General features: G+C 40.3%; 1 long non-coding RNA gene across 1 annotated transcript; it reads left to right on the forward strand.

The window, feature by feature from the left end:
• The first annotated feature begins 694 nt into the window (after positions 1-694).
• On the forward strand, positions 695-7,553 carry LOC147871579 (uncharacterized). The gene is made up of 4 exons (XR_015538677.1): positions 695-728; positions 1,183-1,710; positions 2,161-2,336; positions 7,127-7,553. It is a non-coding gene; the product is annotated as an uncharacterized LOC147871579 (long non-coding RNA).
• Positions 7,554-7,843: the final 290 nt, after the last annotated feature.

Raw genomic sequence — 7,843 nt, forward strand, 5'->3', positions numbered from 1 at the left:
TTCAAAAATTGACTTTCGAATAATCTCGAAAAATTAAAATGTCTCTATCCTCCAAACCCTTGGACATACATTGACGTGACTCTGACATGACGATGAGATATACGTTCCCTCAAAGCGACATAAGTTTTGTCTCTCAGATTGCTACAGATCGGGAGATATTTGCCTTTTCAAAAATTGACTTTCGAATAATCTCGAAGAATTAAAATGTCTCTATCCTCCAAACCCTTGGACATACATTGACGTGACTCTGACATGACGATGACGTATATGTTCCCTCAATGTGACATAAGGTTTGTCTCTCAGATTCCTACAGATCGGGAGATATTTGCCTTTTCAAAAATAATAACTTCCGCCCTCTGTGCTGGTTGGCGCTTGTGGTGGGTCTCTATGTTTCCGCACAGAGGACGCTGCCGTTTATTTTTCGTCTTTCGAGCTTCGTTTTATTCTCTACGACCATTTACGGTCTGAGGCTGACCCTCCGTCCCGCGATTTGGTTTCATTCGATTAAATCATTGATTTTTCTCTGCTCGTAATATTTTCGCTTCTAGTGTTTTATTACTGGACGTATAATTTTATCTGCCTCTTAGTCATCTCTGCCGACACGCGTTGGATGAGTTTATCATCTTTGCCTTTCCCAGCATGCTCAGCGAGACTTGTTTCCGCCGAACAAGTTGTGTCCGTTAGTCTGTCTCCTGCTCCGGTACAGCGCGTATGTACACTGTCTTTACGTAAGTTGGGACTTTAGTCGGCCATTTTGATATTATGTCTCAGCTTGTGTTTGGTTTATTTCTCGATTTATTCGACAGCCAAAAAGTCGTTGAAGCTTTCATGGTGTTAGTACGAGGCTTTAAATAATGCAGGCGATTTCGTGATAGTGAAAATACTAACCGATTTTCTCTAGAAATTACAAACGTTTTTGAGTTAGATTTTATTAACCCTTGCACCATTGAAAATGTAATCCTGGAATCTGAAGCGAAAATAATAATAATAAATTCTTATTGTGTGGATTTCCACCTCTTTTGTCATTCACTGTACGTGTAATGTAAGCACAAATCGATGAAAATTGTAATATTGATTATAATTGACTCCTGGATTTGACCTTATCATAATGAATACAGATTTAACCTGGTCGGATAAATAACGACCCTGACTTATCGGAATTTCTTTCTGGCGGCTTTACAGGTGAATTACGTCGCTTTTCCATGGAGAAAGTGGAGTGATATAAGATCGTCTATATATTTTTCTCTAGGACTGTGACAACGTACATGCGAGAGTACATGTGTCCTGTTGTGTGTCCTCGGGTGCTACGTCCTGTACAACGCGAGCCTACTTAAGTCATTCAAGGTGAGTTGCATGAAATATTCCGTCCTCTGAAGTAGAGAGTTCTTAAAGTACGTTGAGAGAAAACTTATATTGCGTGCTGTTACCGATACAACGTGACTTGGCCTGCGTCACACAAGACAAGATGACTGAAATGACGTTGCAACACTGAACTAAGTATTCTGAGATGATATTCTATTTTACGTTTTGATTGTTCTGTGATACTGCCCACGCATTCCGTCTCCTTCTAGGTCAGTGTTAACAACCACGTGACACTCGTTCAAGACTTGAGGTTTACGGAGCGGTGAGGATGACGGCCGCTTACATCGTGAGGTCGCTAACACGACAACCCGAAAATTATATTACAGCAGCAGCGAACTAAGGACTCCGGTGAGATATTGTCAGATAATGCCCACTGATCGAGTTTCAGAGCGTACGTACTGAGCCATGCCTCATGGCTCGAAGTGGCTTATCTCCCATCTCTAAGTTCTTTGGAGTCGGCGGGTTCGAGACCCTGATCATACAGCAGGGCAGTTAGGACAGTCTGTGTGTGTCCGCCGGAGAGAGAACGACTCGAGGAGAAAGTCGGAAGGCAAGTCAGGGTTTGTGGGGGTTGAGTTGGGCGTCTGGAGTTGGATACCCAGCCGGAGTTATTCGAAGTAGTTTCATTTGGTTTTCTTTTGACTTTTCACCGCTTTACCTCCCCCCCCCCCCAAGCCGTACCACCTCCCGGCCTGGGACGATCGTGGCCTCAGTAACGTAATCTGGCAATTTCCTCCTCGGGGGGTTCAGTACAGAAGCGACGTAATTATAAATTCTTGTCATTATATCTGCTTTGAGGTGATTGGCGGAGCCCTCTTCACATTCACGGTGATTATGATATCATCATTCTTCATCGCCGTCGTGAACCTCTGAACCAGAAGATTTTTAAACGTCTCGCTTCTGGACGCTGCTCTGTGACGTCGTCTGGCTCGATACGTCTCAAACGATGAGGCACCAGCGAGCGATGGACTCGGGTGAGTACGGTGATGTATTATTTCGAGGTTGATTAAAAATTATAATGACTTTCGTAGATAGTGTTCTGTGGGAAATTAGAAATTAGTATGTCTCGACGGTAATGTAGTGTCTGAGTAAAGCCTGGTCTGCGTGGATGGGATTTCGCGAAGGTACCGATATCGTCAAAATCAAAGAATGTTTGAAACCCCCCTACGTACGGTAAGGAATCGAGTTCTTTTATGAGTTGGAAACAGAAAGGAAAAGTTGCAGATCGTTTGAGAATTGTTGATGGGAAAGATTGGAAAAGGAGAAAATGCAGACAATCTAAGAGACGTTGCGTGTTCGGTGATAGACACGCACACTTGCGGTATGAGACCAGTTTCTTGCGTCTCTCTTGATGTAAACATGTACGGCAGTCATCGTGTAGCTGACAGTCGTTTAACTGGTCAAAGCCTTTCTCTTCGTGTATAGACACAGAAATTTTAAAAACTGACTGGTCGTCCTTACGTCATTTTTGTTGGATAAATTTCGTAAGGAAATGCTGTTGGTGTTAGGTGGACCGAGTATTGCGTACGGAGTCTGTATTGATTTGGATTAGCCGTCTACCAGGGACGCGACTGAGTAGGCGTCCTTTACGCTGTGATGGAATTAGACAGAGCTGCTAGAATGTAGCGCTGTATAGAGCAGAGGTTCCCAAAATATGGAGAAACATTTTCAACATCCTTTGCTTGATTGAGGCAGTCATCAGAACGAAGTATCGTTTGCGTTGTATCCCGAAGGATGGTGAGGGATACAGGAGCGTAGACCAAGAGGAAGTGCGTTGATATTCAAGTCCACTTGTAGCAACACAGTAGAGATATATATTGAATTAAAGCTACACCAGTTTACAGTATCTCGAGTCAGAAAACTATGAAGGCGTGATTTATAACAGTTATAATTACTCTTCGCTAATAAAAATTGCAGTTTTGTCGACTTTCAGTTTATTCTGTGTATAGTAATATAAAATATCGTCAAATTGAGTACCTGATCTATTTTCCTAATCAATGAAATTCCTCTGTTATGGAAACTGAAGGTTTACAACTGCAAGGAAACCGAAATTTGAGTCTATCGTAAGTCACTGCAGTCTGATTCACATCTCTAGATACTCTTTATACAAAAACACAGTTAATATTAAGTCTCACCGCTACTAAATCTTCCGAAATAATTCATTCCCTTCCTAAGAGGTTTCATAACTTAACTTTTTGTGTGCTCTTTGAAATGAAAAAATAAGCATCATTAACCCCATGAAGCCGTAGGTCGTCTGAATAATATTTAAGAATTCAGTCCGTACCGCGAAGAAAACACAACTCTTCAGCATTACGAAGATCAACTGATTAACGCTGTTTAAGGAAATGATCGCTGTTTATAGCGAGAATCATACAAAAGCCATAAATATAAAAGGCATCATAATTAAAGCACTTGGTACATACGTTGAAGTAAACTTTCAGAATTGAACTACTTGGTATTTAGCATTCTCTGTTGAAGGCTTAATGTACCGTTTACATGCCTTTTTCTTTATCAGTATTACTTCGCCCCACTCGCTTGTAAATAATCTTCTTGAATCTCTTTCCCTAAGTGTTTTCAAGTTCGGATTGTCTTACAGAGTGAGAAACGAAGTATTACGCCTGTCTAAATCATCAAGAAATATTATAGGACTGTTAACTCAGTTGAAGCATCTCTCTCTCTGTCTGTCTGTCTGTCTGTCTGTGTTTTTAATAAGTTCCGAAGATTAGGATGGGTTGACACTCAGGTTACAGTAAATTGGTTCATCGATTCTCGACAGATTCTGACGAATTTAGGACCGCGTTCAGGTGTGTGTTGCTCTAAAATCCAGTCGTTCCTCAGCTCGAATATTTGTTGCGCCATTGAATACTGTCTCGAGAATAATAGCAAAACTTGAAGAAGTCGCTGTTTCCAGCACTTCGTGTCCCATTTGATAAGTTGAACACGTGTGCGTGTTCAGTACGAGAAAGAAATTGCTGCCGTGTTTGAAAACATGTTTTAAGCTGGAAGAAACCAGCAGATAGTCTAAATAAATGCACTGCGTGAATGGAATTCTTAGGAATATTACACATTCTCCAATTTTGTCGCATTGCTCATATCACGTGTAACCATGGATTAAATTTCTTGTAGAATCGAATTCAGACAAATAATTATCTTTTTATGTTATTTCGTGTCATGAACTGTTGACCTTGGTTGAAAGAGTGCGTCTTAATGCACTTCCATAAAATTGTCCGCTGTTCGTGGAGACGCCTTCAAAAAATTATGCAGTACTTGAAAGAATTGGCACAATGGCGGCGTGACCTGTTGATTTGACCCTAGGGATCCGTGTAATGTTTGCCCGAGTGCATGGTAACAAGTTAAACATGTCTGTGCGCACGGGCGTGATATGGAAAGTCAATTTTGGAGCTACCTGCCTTGTCCAATGCCTAATCCATTCAGAAATTTTTTCCTAGATGCATGCAAGTTTAAATTTATGGATATTCTTAATCGTGGCTTTGTACTTTTAATACATAAATTAATAACGAGGGTCATGGCTGATAGTACCAATGGAAGGTAACAGATAGTGACATACAGTTAATATCGAATTTGACGAAAATCGGTCTGTGTAATGTTAGTAGTACGTGTTAGAAACGAAGAGTATTGACTGCGAATGGTTGTTTGGAAATGGGGGGCACGTTTTGACCTTAAGGTCGTATCGCAAGGCCGGTATCCATCCGATATTCCAGCAAGCTTCTGGTAGCGTCGGACACCATCGTACATATACGTGCGTTCGACTGTGAGTTATACAGTAGCTGTGCATGGTCCCAGATCAAAATAACCCTTTTAAAGCAAATATTATTATTATTATTATATGTCCAAATTTCTGTAATAATCAGTGAGACTTTATTTTATATTTTTATTGTATGCGTGTATGGCATTATTAATTATTTTAGAAAGAATTTATTTTATTGAAATGACACCAGATGCCGTACAACTTTTTTTTTAAATTTTACATGCTTTGCCATCGATATGACCATCAAAGGTAGTCTTGCGAATTTCTGAGGTGGGAGTTAGAAGCTAACAATAGGCTCAGCCAGTCAAATTATCCGCCTTGAATGGAAAGTTCAGCGTAGTGTTCACAAAATCCCGTCACTGGTGTCTTTCCTGAGCTATATTAATCCATTTCGCAAACTTGAAAAGTATTTCCGTAAGAACAATTTTAATATTATCCTCCCAGTTACACCTAATGTTGTAGAATGTAACATTAATGCTCACCAATCTTTAGCCCTGAGGATGGAAGAAATATGTTCCTCGGAAATATTTGTTACTCGACATGATACTTGAACGAATAATATCTGATTTCTTTAAATCCGGGTTGTATGAGTCATTACATCCAGACTCTATATCCTCTGCAATATGTCAATTTTAAAAGAGATTATTCTTGTTTAATGTTTCACGGACTAATCACATTTCTGTTCCTTGTTTGAGTCTCTTATATCTTTGTAAACTTTTCCGCATAAAATGATTATTATCCAATTTCTTTTAAATCGAATATTGAAAAATTACACCCGTATCTGTTTTGCCAGAGCATGGGATTATGAACGTGTGGACGTCATTCTCTGTTCCGTAATACTTCGTTACTGGTCAGATGTTTACCGCAGGTCGCAGTAACCCCGTACCCGTTTAACCGTTGAGCACACTGGCTAGAACCTGGTGCTGTTGGAATGTCTTGGTGTAGATAGAAATCACTGTCTTCCTTTGATGTAATGGTCCCTCATCGCGCACGTAGTCTGTTAGGGTTAGTTCCACAGATCAGGAGTGTTGGGTAAGTAAACATACAAGAAATAAATATTGAGTTGTCCTACTCGATAGGTTTCGGGTTCGAATCTCTCCCCGTCGACAGAAAATCGTTAGAGATCTTTCTCGTGATTTTTAGTATTCTGAAGCATATTTTAAGACACATTAAATGTAGACAGCTATCGCTTTATTCAATGTAATTTTAAGTTCATCTTTTAGAAGAATCCTGCCATCTTATGGTGTATAACGGACAAAATTTTAAGACTAATAAATTGCCCGCTAAGAATGACTGCAAAAATGTAAAGTAGTAAACAATAATAATCATAAGAATTATCCGATTAGACCCAACATCTCTTAGCAGCGTTACCGTGGCAACGGTTATTTATAAATGTTATCCCGTAAGGTCCAAAATCACTTGGGAGCAAATAATCATAACCGAAGAATGTTTTATGAATGTCTTTTGTGATGTTGCGTCATCACAAGGGCCCACCATCATCGCTGTTATGATGGAGGTAGCAATATCACTTCCTAAACGTCGGTAAACTTAATCATCACAATCACCACAGTGAGAACAGGAGATATCAATTTACGCGCAGATTGAAGATGTAAGGCACAAATTTCTATCTTGCGAGGCCGAGGCGTAGTGTCGGGACAGATAATACCCGCATCCCCCCGCCCCCCCCCCAAGCTGCTTTTAATGAGTGCTTTTTCTATAATTAGTCTAGCATTTCAGAAAAGAGTGTGTTGTGTTTAGGAGATAACTTTCAACCAAGCTGTTTGTATGTTCTAATCAAAATAACGTTGACCATGAATTTAGAATCTTTTGTCTTCTAGTCTGATAAATAAAAGTTGTAAATATTAATGAACAACACACTGTTATGTTTAAATTTGGTTTGCTATCATCGTAATTAATGTTAATATGAATAATATGGAGCTTCAGACCCTACATATAAATTCTTGTCATTATATGGGACATTCTGTCTGGTTTCAGGGGAAAGGCGAGTGAATCTTCGTGGTTCCGAAACTCAGAGGAGGATCTTCATGGCATTTTCACCCGTGCGGTTGCGTCTACACGCTCCGGGGAACCCGGAGTTCCTCAGCCGCTTCCACCCGGACGCTGCACTCTTGTCGTGTTTCCAGTGTCGGCGGTCATCTCTCCGGCATATTTCGTTCCTACCATCTTTGCTGGCGAGTGAAACGAATTACTTTAATTTTAAATTAACACACGACTAACGTCTGGGGTGCAGGGGTTAAACTCCTTCCAATGTTCCTTAATTTTGAGTCTCCAATTAATGTTTTGCTTGTTTCCATCCCTTGAGAAAAATGAATCCAGATTCTTTCTATTTACTCTTTTTCTTCTTTCTTTTCTTCTTTTTCGCCTTCTTCCTACCCTCAGAGGATAGACGGGTTAGAGTAGAGTTGTAGCTGCATGCATTCTTAACCACTAACAACATCATCGACCCTGCAGTCCAGCCGCTGCGCTGCAACGGAATATCAGCGGAATCCAGCAAAGACGCAGTTAGTTTGCCCTCAATATTAGAAATGTTGAGGAATAAATCACAGACCATGCGTTAAGTTGCAGTGGTAGGCTTCGGTAAAGCATATATAGAAGACATTGAGGATTTTAAAAAGTGGGGATGTTCTCTTTTGATGATCTGAGTAACGGTTAGCTTTTCAAGTTAAGTAATTTTGAGGTGACTTAAGCGTC

Source organism: Zootermopsis nevadensis, unplaced genomic scaffold, assembly GCF_977971745.1.
Source record: "Zootermopsis nevadensis isolate Lab colony 2312 unplaced genomic scaffold, Znev_1.0 Znev_ptg000046l, whole genome shotgun sequence".
Classification (NCBI taxonomy): Eukaryota; Metazoa; Arthropoda; class Insecta; order Blattodea; family Termopsidae; genus Zootermopsis; species Zootermopsis nevadensis.